This window comes from Lissotriton vulgaris, chromosome 9 (assembly GCF_964263255.1).
Source record: "Lissotriton vulgaris chromosome 9, aLisVul1.2, whole genome shotgun sequence".
Classification (NCBI taxonomy): Eukaryota; Metazoa; Chordata; class Amphibia; order Caudata; family Salamandridae; genus Lissotriton; species Lissotriton vulgaris.
In genome coordinates this window covers 913,995,395-914,010,483 of record NC_141697.1, presented here as the reverse complement: position 1 = coordinate 914,010,483, position 15,089 = coordinate 913,995,395, and the positions used below count along the sequence as shown (strand labels likewise).

The 15,089-nt window shown below is 46.6% G+C and overlaps 1 protein-coding gene across 2 annotated transcripts in view; it reads right to left on the bottom strand.

The window, feature by feature from the left end:
• LOC147692506 (testis-expressed protein 264-like) overlaps positions 1-15,089 on the bottom strand; it is a 716,840-nt gene that overhangs the window by 257,626 nt on the left and 444,125 nt on the right. The window lies entirely within an intron of this gene.

Genomic DNA, 15,089 nt, shown 5'->3' with positions numbered 1-15,089 from the left:
AACGTTTAGAAAGCACTCACATTCACTGGATGATGTCATTATTGATGTCATTTTAGACGTTATCAGTGATGTCATGAGTGATGTCACTAACCATGGTAAGAGTGATGATATATGTGACGTCATAAGCACTGCATTGTGGGGGCGTAAGTTATAGTTTGCTCAGGGAACTATAACTGCTGAATTTCACTGGTTTTGAACAAGTGAAAGCGGAGCCTAACTTTAACGTCCCCGTAACCTTTATTTTTTAGTGAATTTATATGGTGTTTTCAATGTTAAGTAAGATGTCCATCACAATGAACAGTGGTGGTGGGGGGGGTGAATGCTTGGCCTGGCATTGTGGTGCCCCCACCCAAGCTTTCTGCTCCTGCCCCCTCCTCCTTGCCATCCATTGTCCAAGTCCATGACCCTGCTTCCTCATTACAGCTGTGTCTGGATCCTGTTCTGCCACTGCCCTTAACAGTTAGCTTGGTGCCCCATTCACGTCCTCAGATGTCTGAGTCTATGCACCAGCCCCCTCTCTCCTGCCCTGCATGGCCCAATGTGCAACCACTGCCGTCCATTTAGCTTGATGTCCCTACCCACTACTCCGCTCTCCGTTGCATAATTCTATTACCCATCATTCCCCTCCTGCTTAGCCTCTGTGCTTAGCTTGCTGCTCCTACTCTCCTTCCCCCACCCTCAATGTCTGTGTGCATGCCCCTGCTCCCTCCTTTTTGCCCACCATATTCCGTGGCCCTGCCACCCTCCTATCTACTCCGAGTGTTCTGTTGAGCTTTAACTGCCCTTCAACCTGCCTTGCATGGTCAGATGGCTGCCGCCTGTCCCTGCCACCTCCACCCTGCCTGCCCAAGTTCCATGCCCCTATCCCCCTCCCTCCTTTCCGCCATGGTCCATTTTGCTGCTTCTCCCTTCTGCCATCCATGATCTGTTATGCTGCAACTGCTCCTCCAACCTGCCCTGCATGGTCTGTTGTGAAGCATTCCCCTTCCCTTTTTTGTCTCTGTCCAGCCCCTACCCCTCCCTTCTGTCCTTCATGGTACTGTGTGCATTGCTCCGCCCCCTGCCTCTTGCCTACCATGGGGGTTGCGCATCCACTAACCTTCCTGCTTGCAATGCATGGTCTTCTGTGCTGCTACAGCCCCTCCAACCTGCCCTGTGTATCCGGTTTGCTCTCCTGATCCCCTCCAACCTTCCCTCCGTTGTCTGTGTGTATGCCATTATAGTCTCACTGTTGAACCCTATGGTGTGTGGTGCTTCCAGTGCCCATCCCGCCTGCCCTCCGTGGTCAGCTTGCTTCTCCTGCCCTTACCCCTTGCCCCCTGCCCTCCGTTTTCTATTTGCAAACCCCTAACCCCTAACCCCTCCTGTCTTGTCTGGTCCGTTGTCGTGCCCTTGCTCCCTCCCTCCCTCCCTCCTGCCCTTCATTGTCCTCTATGCTGCAAATGTCCCTTCTGTATGCCCAGTATGGTCAGCTTGCTGCCCATGGCTCTTTCCCCTCTGCTCTCTGTTGTCCATTTGCATGGCCCTTTCCTTTCCCTATTGCTTTCCATGGTCCGTTGTGCTGCACTGTTATCCTGCTTGCCCTGTGTGGTATATTGTACTGCTGCAACCCCTGTCGCCTTCTCTGTAAGGTTAGTTTGATGCTCCTGCCCATCTCCATCCTGCCCCCTGTTATCTGAGTCCATGTCCCTACCCCATTCCTCCTGCCCTCCGTGATTTAATGTAACTTACTTGGCAACATTTTGAACTTGGTAAGAGGGAGATTTTGAAAACAAAAACTGGGGAATTGATTTTCCCCATTGACTTACATAAAAAAAGAGGAGATTTTAGGCAGGAGACAAATAAAATAAAGCTCTTTTGGGTTTAAAAACATTAGGTCTCCCTCCTGAATCGGGTCTGTTGGCATGTATTGGTGTACTACCACTGCTTCTTCCTTCTTCCCTCAATGGTCTTTTATGTTTCCACAGCCTCTCTTGCTGTACTGCATGGTTGGTTTGTTGCCCCTGCACCCCCTTTCCCATGCTTGTTGCTTCTGCACCCGCCTCCATGAGGGGGCCTTATTCCCAAAGAAAGTATGGTTCGTGCTCCAAACAACCAAAATGAGGACCTACTTTCTGAGTTCTCAAATAGCGACAAAGCAATTTTAAATAATTTGCTATCTTTATGTTTTTTTTAATCCAGTTGATCACTTGATTATATATTATACTTAAAGAAGAAGATGTGGCGATACAGCCAGAGCGGCATACTTTGCAACTGGGGGAACGGTTTCGAGCTTCGGGGCAAATAACTTAATCTTCCCCTGCTTAAAACCAAAATGAATGTGACTTGTGTAATGTAACTGATGCTCATGTAAAGCACTCCAATACCTTCGGGTCAAGTCTGCGCTATATAAAACTGTACACAAAACAATTACGTGTTTTGCACACTTCTCACATTGTGCTATACTTTGTCTACATTTGGGTGATAGCTATCCTATATTTGGGCTCTTTTTTCTCTGGTGGCCATCTTGGGAGACCTATTTGTTACGAAGCACCCCAATTTCCTCTTTTACTGCAGTACCCTCAGTGGAAAATGCTTTCTGTTTTCCTCTTCGTTCCATCAAGATGGCGTTCAGATATGCCACACTTTTGGCATCATTCAGAATATGAGCAAGCTAGTTGCTAATTAGAACACTGTAGTAAAGCTGTTGATCACCAGGGGGGTTAACTGTCAATTTGCGGCTGGTGTTGAAAGTGCATGTTTTAGCCTGTCCTCATGTCAGAGGAAGATATTTGAGAACTCACTTAAAATGTGTCCTAATGTTTCCTTCTATAGCACTAACCATACTTTATATGACAAACTGAACATCCTCATTTTGCTCCATTCTGAAATTAAAGGTTTTAAGTTTTACCAGTTTGATTCAATCAATATGGCTTTAGGTGTGCCATACTTCAGTCATAGTAACACTGTTAGCACTCTAGTTGTTCTTTAGAATACCCTGGAAGGCTGCAGTACAACACAAGGTAATCAACTGGCAGGCTGCTCCTGTTGGACGTACATGATTTACTGAGAATTTCAGGCTTCATTTTCATATGGCTGAGAAAGATACTGTACATTTACAGAAAATATGCTCTCATTTTAGCTTTCAGAGCACCTTCCATAACATCAATGGGAAAATCATCTCTCAGACGTGATTCATAAGATCCCAGCAGAAGGATTTTTCACAGGGTAAAATCACCTTAGAACACACCACATTTCCTAAAATTAGTATGGTACCATCAACGAATTATTTATATTGTAACTAAAATCTGTTATCACCCTTTAAACGTTCTACTTTTTGTAACCCTCAAAACTTGCCATTCACTACAATGCATTTCAATGGTGTGCTATCATTTATATTGGACACAAGATGACTGTCAACACTTCCTGGTTGAAGTGCTGGCAGCCTATTAGATCCCACTATGAGATCTGTGCTTTGGTTCCGCCCAGATGTGCAAATTTGATTTTCCTTTCTTATCCCCAAAACTGAATGGATTTACATCAAATAACAAAAAGTGTAGTCTAAGGAACAAATCTACTTTCTACCAAATTTGGTGTAGTTCTGTTCAGGCTGCAGGTGTGTCTAAAGACTCTATAGAATTAACATAGGAAATACACTTTTTTTTAAACCCTCCCCTTTTTCTCCGCCCCCACTAGACAGACCATCCTGAAACTTTCCTTGCACAGCAAGACCCCACTTTACACTTTTTAGGGAAAAGTTCATGAAGATTCGTCAAAGAGTGCCAAAGATATTGGCAGGTCAAAAAAAGCTTTTCTTATGGAAACATGGTCCTAACTATAACTCTGCTCCGGACATGAGTCTATCTAGAGCAAAGATTGAAAGGGGTTACAGCGCGGAAACAAAGTCCCTGCCAACAGAGTCCGCTACTCTCAGCGCCGAACCACAGTCCATGCCTTAGCCATCACTCCAATATTGGTTAGAGCCAGAGGCCGAGATTTCAAGATTAGCGTCCTCCTCGGATAATATTAGTACTATACATGAGTCACTTAAGACTTTATAAAGTTTTTGCAAGATGTAACTTTTATGATATAGTTTTAGGCAGAAGGTGAGTGAAGGATAAATGTGCTATTGTGTTTTGGTGATAATGCAGGTGCCTTTTTAATTTCCGATTTCTGAGTTAAAATGGATAGAAGACAATGATCACATGAACTTCCAACTCCACACAGACGACAAAACCAAGATCAAAGGCACCCTCACATACAAACCCCCAGGACCAGGAACGGGCCTCAGTGACGCTATCACAGAATTTATAACCCCGCTCGCCGTTAAATTTGAACACTATATTTTCCGGGGAGATCTCAACTTCCACCTGGACGATCATACAGACACCAACTCCACCGAGCACCTGGAGCGAATGGACAACATCGGCCTCACACAGCTGGTCTCAAACCCCAAGCACAGAGAAGGACACATGCTGGACCTATCTTCATCTCCAGCAACAAAGACAGATATAGCCACACCGCGGAACTTACTTGGTCTGACCATTTCATTATCCACTTCAACATCACTGGACCACCATGCACCACCCCCAACTGCCACAGAGCCCACTTCCACAGCTGGACCGAAGACACACAGTACCAATGGACTGATGGCCACAGAAGCACCTGGCTTGACGTCTCTACCAACCTGAATCATGCAGTGGAGAACTTCAACACCTGGATCACCAGTGCCGCCGATAAAGTCGCCCCCACGAAACCAGCAAATCGCACAGATGCACAAAACGAGGCAGCTGGTACACCCCAGAACTCAGCACAACCAAACGCAGATGCAAACAACTAGAAAGAAAGTGGTGCACCAGTGGAAACAACACTGATCGAGCCACCTTAAAGACTGCCCTCAACAGCTACCACCACCAACTCAAAGTCGCGAAAAAGGAGGCCTTAGCAAACCGCATCAAGGAACTCTTCACCATTGTCCGAGCGTTCAGCTGCTCACCAGCCACCAAAAACTCGATCCCCTCCTCACAGGAACTCTGCAACAAACTAGTAGACCACTTCCAAACAAGATAGCCACCATATACAAAAACTTTGATCCCCAATCCACCGACCTCCTCAGCATCCCCACTCCCACGAAAACAGCCACCGACCACCAGCACAGCACATACGAACAGCTCAGCACACCGAACATCACAGCCTTAATGAACTGCATCTACTTAGGAGCACCCACCGACCCATGCCCCCACCAACTCTACAACCTCAGAAGCGACGAGATCAGCCACCAGCTCACCACCATCCTCAATGCATCCACTGCCACGGCCACTAATCATAATGCCTGGAAACAAAGAGGACAGACCCTTCCCAAGAAAACCTTCATAGACACTAGTGATATCCCAAACCACTGCTCCATTGTGTTACTTCCGTTCCACGCCAAAGTAATCGAAAAGACCATAAACCTGAAACTCGCCGATCACCTGGAAAGAAACAACCTGCTGGACCCCTTCCAACAGGTTAAGAGCGAACCACAGCACCAAGATGGCCCTGATCGCCGCAACAGACAACATCCGCACCTTTCTCCACAAAGAAGAAGCAGTTGCCCTTATCCTTCTAGACCTCTCCGCTGTTTTCAACACAGTCTCCCACCACACAGTCATCAGATGACTGCACCAGATTGGAATCAAAGACAACGTTCATAGATGGATGGCATCATTCCTCTTGGGACGCACCAAGAGACTCCACCTCCCTCCCTTCAACTCACATCCCAAGCACACCATCTGCAGTGTCCCTCAAGGCTCATCCCTTAATCCAGCCCTCTTCAACATCTACATGTCTCCACTAGTATACATTGTCAGAACCCATGACATCAACAACATTTCCTATGACTAATCATCATCTCTCAGCTGAATCCACCACTATGACGGCCTACTTCCACAACTGCATGAAGAATGTCTCAGGCTGGCTGAAGGACAACTGCTTAAAGTTTAACACTGAGAAAACCAAAGTGATTTTCGGCAGCCACACCTCCCTCTGGAACGACACCTGGTGGCCATCAGACCTCTGACCCAACTCTACACTGAGAGACCGTGACCGCAACCTCTGCATCATCCTAGACAGACAACTCTCCATGAAACGACCGGTCAATGCCGTCTCCTCAGCCTGCTTCCACACTCTTGGCATGCTCCACAGAATCTTGAAATGGTACCCCATCAGCACCAGAAAAACAGTAACGCAGGCCCTCATTACAAGCCTTGCACTCATTACAGCATCGCACTATATGCAGGCACCACCAGCGAACTCATGAGAAGACTCCAGACGATACAGAACGCAGCAGCCAGGCTGATTGTCAACCTACCCAAAAGGTCCCACATCACCCAGCACCTGAGAGAACTCAACTGGCTCCCAATCCAGAACAGATGCCAGTTCAAACTACTGACCCACGCCTACAAAGCCTCCACGACCAAAGACCTGCATACATGAACAACTGCCTGAAGTTCCCCCAACCATCCAGGAACCTCTGATCCGCCCACCTCGCCCTCCCACAGACACCGCGCATCCGCCAATGCTGCACTGGAGGACGCTCCTTAACCCACCTCGCCTCCAAACCCTGGAACGCCCTCCCCTCCACCTCTGAACATCACCCTCGCTGATAGACTTCAGAAAGAGACTCAAGACCTGGCTCTTTGAGTGAAACCCACAGCCCAGCGCCTAGATACCCTCAAGGGCAATAAAACGTTCTATAAAAATACTGATCGATTAATATTTTTAAATTATGTATTGTAATAGCACAGACATTTCAGGAATTTTGATTAATGTCAAGTTGATTTCACCCATTAAGAGCATGTGCGTTCTAGTCTAAGATTCAGCACGCGGTTTCGAATTAAAAAAAACACTTTTCACTAAGTACATTTTCATTAAAATGATGCACAGTAATCCAAAGTTAGGCCTAAGTACATTTTCTGTAAATGCACATATTTGCTTACCGCATCCCGTTCAGAAAAAAAAAATCTGAAATGTTGATTGGAAGACATTTATTTCAGCAGCTGTTTGGCAGCTGATGATGCAGTGTACTCTCTTTACCGACAGGTGGTATTCAAACAAGACGTATTGATGAGAGGTTTGAGCCTGCGATGAGGCTTCTTGCTTCTAGCTATGTATCTATCCGGTAATAAAACTTACAGCGGTTACACTAGAGATTAACAAACAGACAAGTAACAGAACTGCTCACTAAACCGAAGGGAAGCTGGCTGGATGTGCAGTGTTAGGGAACAAAAAGAAATCTTGCGTTTGAGGATCATATTTGTGGTCTTGAGGCACCACATATCCAGTTTTTATGAGCAGATCCTGGCTGCTTGCCCAGCAAGGCTACGGGCACCACACTGTGCATTCTACATTTCAACATTTCTTTAACCTGGAGCTGATGCACAATTTATATCTTTCAATATGTGTGTTAGAAAAATATCTCAAAGCCAAAATAGTACAAAATATGTCCTAATAACCACGGGTGGAAACTAGATTTCCTTCACACCATCAAATCTAGTTGGGTGCAGCTCGTGAATTCTTATTTAAATACCTCAAGCGCGCTGCCCGCTCTCGTGGTCATCTTGATCCCCTATCATCAGAGATGTGGAGAGGATGGGAAATGGGTCATTTCTAGGGTGGCAGAAAAGGGAGGGAAGCTCAAGCTCTACTCACAGATAGTAGAGAACCACACAATAGGCTCAATTCAGATAGAGCACCAACTTCTAGACTATAACTGAAAGAGGGAGATTCCAGCATAGCCCTATCTGTACACATCAATGGAAAGGAAAAAGAAACAAATGCAGACTTCTCTACCCGACTACTCATCCTTTTATTTATTTATAGTTCTACGGTATTTACCAACTTCAACCTTACCTTGCATCTTTGATTTTTTTCCCAGTAATAACATTATTTCTTTTATACAGACGGCTCTCATTGTGGTTCAGCTACTTAAAAATCTGCCTAGCAGCCCATCTGCTAATGTAGACAGTCGGCCCGGACAGTTGTTACTGGTGGCCGTACCTGTCTATTTACACCTACATTTTTTTTAAAGATAGAGATGGCTTAGACAACCGCCTGTTGGACCAGATCCCAGTTTTGAACCCTCATCACGAGGGGATGCAGGAAGACGAAAAACAAGAAAAAACTGCGGAAGATGGCTCGCTGAGAAAGAATTTACCGAACATGCAGGGAAATGAGGTCTTGGCAGACGTCGGATCTTTGTAACATCTAGGAAAATAAGCTAGAATCCGTTGCTGCCAAATGCTGACTGTTTACATCTTTGGGGGTTCCAGGGACCTGGACAACTGGCTGTGATGTGGTATGCTGTGCTGTGATCCCTGGCTCTGGACTTCACTTCTAATGCTGTTTATTTGTGCTACTTCCCCATGCCATGCTGACCTGCTTGTATGCCTGTGAATGTGATGCTAAATTTCTCTGCAGTCTGACTGTGTCCCACCAAAACTTTAACTCTGCAACCTGCTGAAGCCACGGCTAAACTACAGTGCATGGATCCAGCCACAACACCCATGCCCTGCTGCCACTCAAGTGCTTCCTTTGGTATTCACTGCCCTCCATGCTTGGATGACACCTCTGCACCGTTAACCTGTGGCCAGGGCATCCCATTGTGTTTTGCCGCCCTGCTGTACAGCCCTCTTTTACCTGCAGCTCCCAAACAGTGTCCATTCCCACCTATGGGGATTCCAGGTACCTGTTCTTATGCTTGGACATCTGATGGTGGGTGTGTAGGTTAAAGTTGGGTTTGCGATGTTGGGTCACCAGATGTACAGGTGCGGGTCTTCCATTAAGGCGGAAGAGCGTCGCCCGACTAATTGAAATGCCACCCATGTCCCAGAGATGAAAAATAAAATTGTAATACATTTAATGTATTACCATTTTATTTTTCAATCAGCGAGCGTCAGGATGGGGGCAGGGCCGCAGCTGACTGGCAACAGCAGAAAGAAGTTATGGGCAGGGCACTTATGTTCAAAGTGCGTATGCCCCATTGGCCGGGCGTCTTGCGACGGCCAGCCACACATGCACACTTTAAACCTCTCAACCCATGCTGTCTTGGACAGCTGGGTTGAGACAAAGCAAAGGCCTCTAGGGCTCTTTGGAGCGCTGAGAGAGCCTGCTCCATCCAGTCCTGGCCCTGCTCTCATGCTGCATGAGAGCAGCGCCAGGATTGGTTAGGGGAGTTGCCTGACGCCCGCGCTGGAGGAGTGAAGGACACTGGACGGGAGCACAGAGGTGCCACGAGGTAAGTGAGTTTTCCATTTCTTTTTTTAATGTTTTGAATGTATTTAATGAAGTGCACTGAACCGCAGACATGCATTACATTACCGTTTTAAAGTTACAATAATGTAATGCATGTCAGCAATTTTGTTGATGTAATTTGCACAGGCACCCACCTCCCATTCGTCTGCCTCGCACTCCCCGTAGGTGCCAGCCGCAACTGCAGGTGTGGGATGATGGGTGGATGGATGACTGGTGGTTAGTATGAATGCATCGGACGGTGGATGTAGATTATATGATGTTGGGTATTTGTGAGTATAATGATGCTTGTCTAGGTGTTAGATGGTGGGTGTATGGACAAATTATGGTACGGGTCTTATGGTATGTGGGTAATTGATGTCTGACGGTGTCAATGTTTCAGGCCAACAACAGGCAATCTGCAAGTAGAACTCATCTGGCAAACTCTGGTTTAGTGAAACACCATTATAAGATGGGCATCAAAGAGAGACCATTGTAAGACTGGCCCTAACATAGGTAAACTTCCAAAAAGTCAATTTCTAAGGTTAACACTTTCCTGTCAGATGATCCCTGCCCCAGGGCCCTTCCCTTTCCGGAGCGTGATTACGGTTCAGAGACCAATCCCTTCTTGTCAATTGGCTCCTGCTCCGGTTCCAACACCTTGCTGTCAGGTGGAACCTGTTCAGAGACCATCTCCTTCCTACAAAGCAGATCTTGATCTATTAGTATATAAAGAGGAGAGAGTCACAACTTTTCCAGCGTATTTTTGCAGTTGTATGCTGCATTTCAGTCCTGCCTGTTCCATCTCTGCTCCAGTCCTTGTCTTACACTTATCCAAAACTTCAGCTTTGCAAAAACTAGCTTGGTAGTGGGATTTAGCACCATGACGTTTTTTGTGCTTTTGGTCATTTTCCTTCTAGTGGTGTCAGGCTGCAGGCATTACTTAACAGGGTGTGTCCTCTCAAGTCACTCATATTACACCCAGGAAATACCGTTTGGCTTCCAGAAGGGGTCACAATTCCATCAAACATTTTAAGAAACAGAAAATACACCAATTTCTACATCCAGCCCTCGACAGGAGGCATATGATTGTGGCGTTGTAACTGCCTGAACATGAGTCTGTGTGAGTGTCTGACAGTGTGTGTCAGAATCTCATGATACAAAAGTATGGGCATTTGTTTGTGTGTTTTTTATTTCCATTATGGCGGGTGTGTGGGCATCTCATGGAGACGGAATCTGATGGTGGACCCTGCAAGTGACTTATGGGGTGCCTCTAACAGTGAGTGCATGGAGGTGCCCGATGATGGGGGTTTAGGGGCGTGGGAATATGGGCAAACTGCAACAGGTTCGCAGAGGATGCAGAAACTGCAGTCATGTATGGATGGTTGATCACTTTGTGATTATGATAGTGGAGATGTAACTCAGATAAAGATTTGAGTGGGAGGGAAGGTCAGGGGACCAAGGTAAACGAGCAGTAAAGAAGAGGAGTCTATGGGTTGAATGGGAACAAGAGGAAAGGAAGCGTGCTGCTGAGGAGTGGATTTCTAACATGCAGCTGGATGATCCCACAGTAATGCATCAATTTTCAACAAGATGTTCACACCACGCCATCATGATTACAGCACTCCATGGCAATGAAAGGCCCCGGGCAAAGCAGTGCACTAGGCCCTGCCTACACAATCACTCACAGGAATACAAATGTTTAACTGAAAATGAGTGTTAAATTCTGGTCTGCATGGGACCCCTATGCTTGTGGGGGCCCTGGGTCAACTGCCCCGCGTGACAAAGCGGTAAGACGGCACTAAGAATATGGATATGTGACGTACTGTTACCGTGATTCCTCGGCTCTCTTATTCAGACGTCCAGGACAATGTGCAAACCCTCATGCGGGTGAGACCCAAATTTAAAGATGCAGAAATGGGATAAGGTAACCTTCTGCTCTTCTTTGAAAACGCCAGAAACAATGAGCAGTATGCTGTATTACGTAAATTGTAAAATAAAAATTGTACATTGTAAATTGATACTTGTATAGCTCACTACTCACCCGCAAGGGTCTCGGGGCGCTTGTACGAATACCGCTGTGGAACCCATCCTGGCTTTCCCTGTGAGACGTCCACTCCTGGGCACCCCCAAGGTGGAGGCAAGGCATCCTTAGTGTTGTGGGGGCCGTTGTGGAGATTAAGCAAGCTATTGCCCAGAGTTGCAGAGTGGGACTCCATGATTGGAATAGGCACCGTGGCGAGAATTATCAGGTCCGTGGAATTTTGAGCCCAAGACCCGCCGAGGCGGGGAATTGAACCCTGGTCCCAGGCTAGACCTCTGCATCAGGGTCTGCCGCTCTAATCATTGAGCCACACTTCTCCACGTATGTACCACAGTCACTGTTAATGTGAAGCTGATACTGAGATATCCAGCAAATGTGCGTGTTGTATATGGTGGAGTGAAAGAAAGGAATTCTATTGGGTCAATATAAGCCCGGAGCGCTAGTTTCAATGCCTGGTCCAAGTCAAGGTTAATGCTGTTGGTAAAGTCAGCCTTGGCACCTGCTGATAGCTGATCCTGAAGATTTTAACTTGAGGCTTCCGCTTCTAATGTTCAAAGGCAATAGTAAAGAACAGGAATTGTTGTTTTAATTACAATAAACCGGGGTCGGATTGGGAAGGCGGGCAGTCGGGCATTGAGCCGGTACCTAAGGGTGACATGTTGGACGTGTTTTTTAAGGGCCTCTGCTTCATTCCTGCCCTGCCAGGCCACTGCACTTCAAGCGATGGTGGGCGGGCGATGGTGGCAAGTGTGACAATCAGCCTTACTGGTGGCCAGGTGTTGCTCTATGTGTTGGGCCATTATTACCCCAGCCCCACGTGGGGCCAGATTGTCCCAGAAGCAGTGTTTTGCCCCTGACCCCTCCCCTGCTAGACCATCACATTCAGGCAATGGTGGGTAGGGAGCATGCAAGGGCCTCGCTAGGGGGGGGGGGCAGAATTTTCTGGCTATGGGCCAATAATACCTCAGCCCTCACTGGAGCAGCAGTAACTGTGTCCATTTTCTGGATCCCTCCTCTGCAAGGCCAGCACCCTGAGGCTATGAAGGGCTTGGGAGGGAGTGACATAAGAGAAGCCTTCCTGGAGGGTGTGTGTGTATTTGCTTAGGACTCGTTGTGAGGCAACCTTTATTAAGCTTTTATTAAACTAGAGAGGAGGTGGTGTTGCAGCCAAACCTGCTGACTTTGGAAGTGGGATACCAGGTTCCAGTCCCAGCATCGGCTCCACATCCTATGATTCTGGGCAAATCCCTTAATCTTACAATGCCTAAAGTAAAATTAATTTCATCTTATGTAGAGTAACTGGTGCTCATGTATATCGCTCCAATGCCCTAGCGCCGAGTTCACAGTATGTAAAACTATAAAAAAGCAATTAGAAAAACCAGCAACTTATACATGTTATTAGATTCTGCAAGGGCCAGGGCATGATAATTAGACAGCACTCTTTATATAAAAATATCCATATTCTTTTTTAACATGAACATGGCTTTTCTGCCTTTGTTTAGTTTAACTATTATTCACGGATGAGTAAAGCAGCTTTAGAACACATTTTAAAGTGCTTTCACGTTATCTTGGCTGTTTAAAATACATACTGATCAGAGGAAAAAATATAGACGTTAGGTAATTTTCTTAATTTTCGCACCAGTCAGGATATTATAATACAGGTCATGTCGGTAAAAAAACATCCAGGCGGCCAACAACCCAAGCCTGATCAGGTATAACGGCCCTTGGGCCATTTTATTTCCCCTTGCCCACATGGCCAAAATGCAGTGCTTTTAGTTTGGACCAATCTTACTGATTCTATAGGCGTTAAAATGCTTAGGTTGGCAAATATTTCTCTAAAAATTAGTCCAATGAGACTAACCAAAAGATGTTTCATTAAACTGCCCGGTCCACGAATGTGGGCCAATTTTTTGGGACTGATCGGGCCTAATTGCAATCCTAATACGACCCTGACAGTAAACAATAGTTATTAGTAAAATGTGGTGCGTGTTATGTTATGAATCATTAATACAGAAATTATTCGACGATTAGCATCACCTTGTAGGGGTAATAGAGGCCAAGTACCTTTCATCGTTGCTTTCAAGAACACCACTACAGACCTGATTTAGTTTTTGAAGCTATATTTTAAGAAGTTCTCCTGTTGTTCAGTTATTGTTTCCAATAAGCTTTTCTTTACCATTGACAGTTTAAGGAGTCTTACCAAAATAATTGAGTGCCTATATGGTTACTTTGCAGGTTATGACCCAGAGGTAACTAATATAGTATGTGCTGTTTGGGAAAAAAGGACCACCATCTCTTGGCCTATTTAGATCGTGTCAAATGGGTGCTAGAAGTTCTGTCTAATGGGTTCTGTTGTAGACTGGTGTGTGCCATTTTGAGAAGGTGAGTGAAGTTGTGAGCAGTCTGATTCTCACCAACAGGGCAGTTTGGGCTGTGGTAGCTTTATGTGCAACATTCTGTCAGGGGCAACCTATTACCCTTTGAAAATGGTGAGCCGAGTGGAGCAAAATAAAACACCCTCTCCCTTCAAAACCCCAAAGTAAAACACCCTCTCTCCAAAAGCCCCAAATGAAACCACTCCTCCCTCCAAAAACCGAAAAAAAACAACTACAGAAACATTTTAACTAAATAAAATAAATGTTACTTACTCACGACTGGACGTCCTCCTCAGTATTCCACTTCTGAATCTGCAGTCTGCTGTGGAAGTCGAGCTCCCCAAACCAATCCAGATGTTGCCCTTTCCTACTGACCAGCATCGAAGAAGCAACCGGATTGGATGCTCCTTCAGGCCCTGGAAGCCTCTGTTTGCTCCCCACCCAGACAGCTGGGTCGAGAGCTTGAAAGTGTGCATGTCGTTTTGGCTGGCGCAAGACAACCAGTCAAAGTGACATGCACACTTTGAAGTGGCTGGCCAGCCACTGATTCAACCCTCCATGCTGCATTTGGCAGCAGAGGTCACGCCCCACATGTCTCTGGCCTCACGACGTAGACTATCTGCTGCAGTGTGCACATCAGGACAGCGGGAGGGGGGACGGGAAAGGCACTCACCTGGACTTCTTCCGGCGGCAGTCAACCTGCAATGGCCAAAACAAACCTTCCCCCCCCCCCAAAAAATAGGGACCGCCCACCGCCGCAATGACGGCAACAAAGGGGCCGGATGAGAAAAAATCTCAGAAACGCCCACGAGTCGCCTCGCAGAATGACGGACGCCTCGGTCTTCCAATGGCTAGCCTCCATTTATGGAGCTAGCCAATGGAAGACTGAGGCGGGACTTTTGTCCATACTGGTAAACAAAAGTTTTCGCCTGCGCGAACCGCTGCTTGCGCAGCTTTTCGCCAGGTGAAACCTAAAAAATGTCAATTAAATCTATTCATTGCACTTTTATTTTGTTCCGCGTGGCTCTCAGAGGGCAGGGGAGAGGGGTTCGTGGGGGCGAGGGGCAGGACTGTGTTCCTCCACTCTAGTGAAGAAACCGTTGCTGCATCGAGTGCTTAATTTGTGAAAGAAAGAGAGCCGGTGCCCGGAGGTCTGCTCAGAAGCCAGTGGCTGGTGCAAATAAACGTCGATGTGGTGAATAGCAATGCTGGGAGTCTCTTTAATTCACTTCTAGTCATGCCCTGCCCTTTTTTTCCACTATGCCAGGTTAATTCTTTCTCCTTTTGTGACGGTTTGGACGTCTTTCTCTCCCTCAGTCTATCCGATCTATGTGTTTTTCCCGCTCTTGCACTCTGTAAAAACTGGATGTGGGAATAAGTGCCGGTCCCCACAAATACGTGCTGGGGGGCCCCTACCAGCTCAA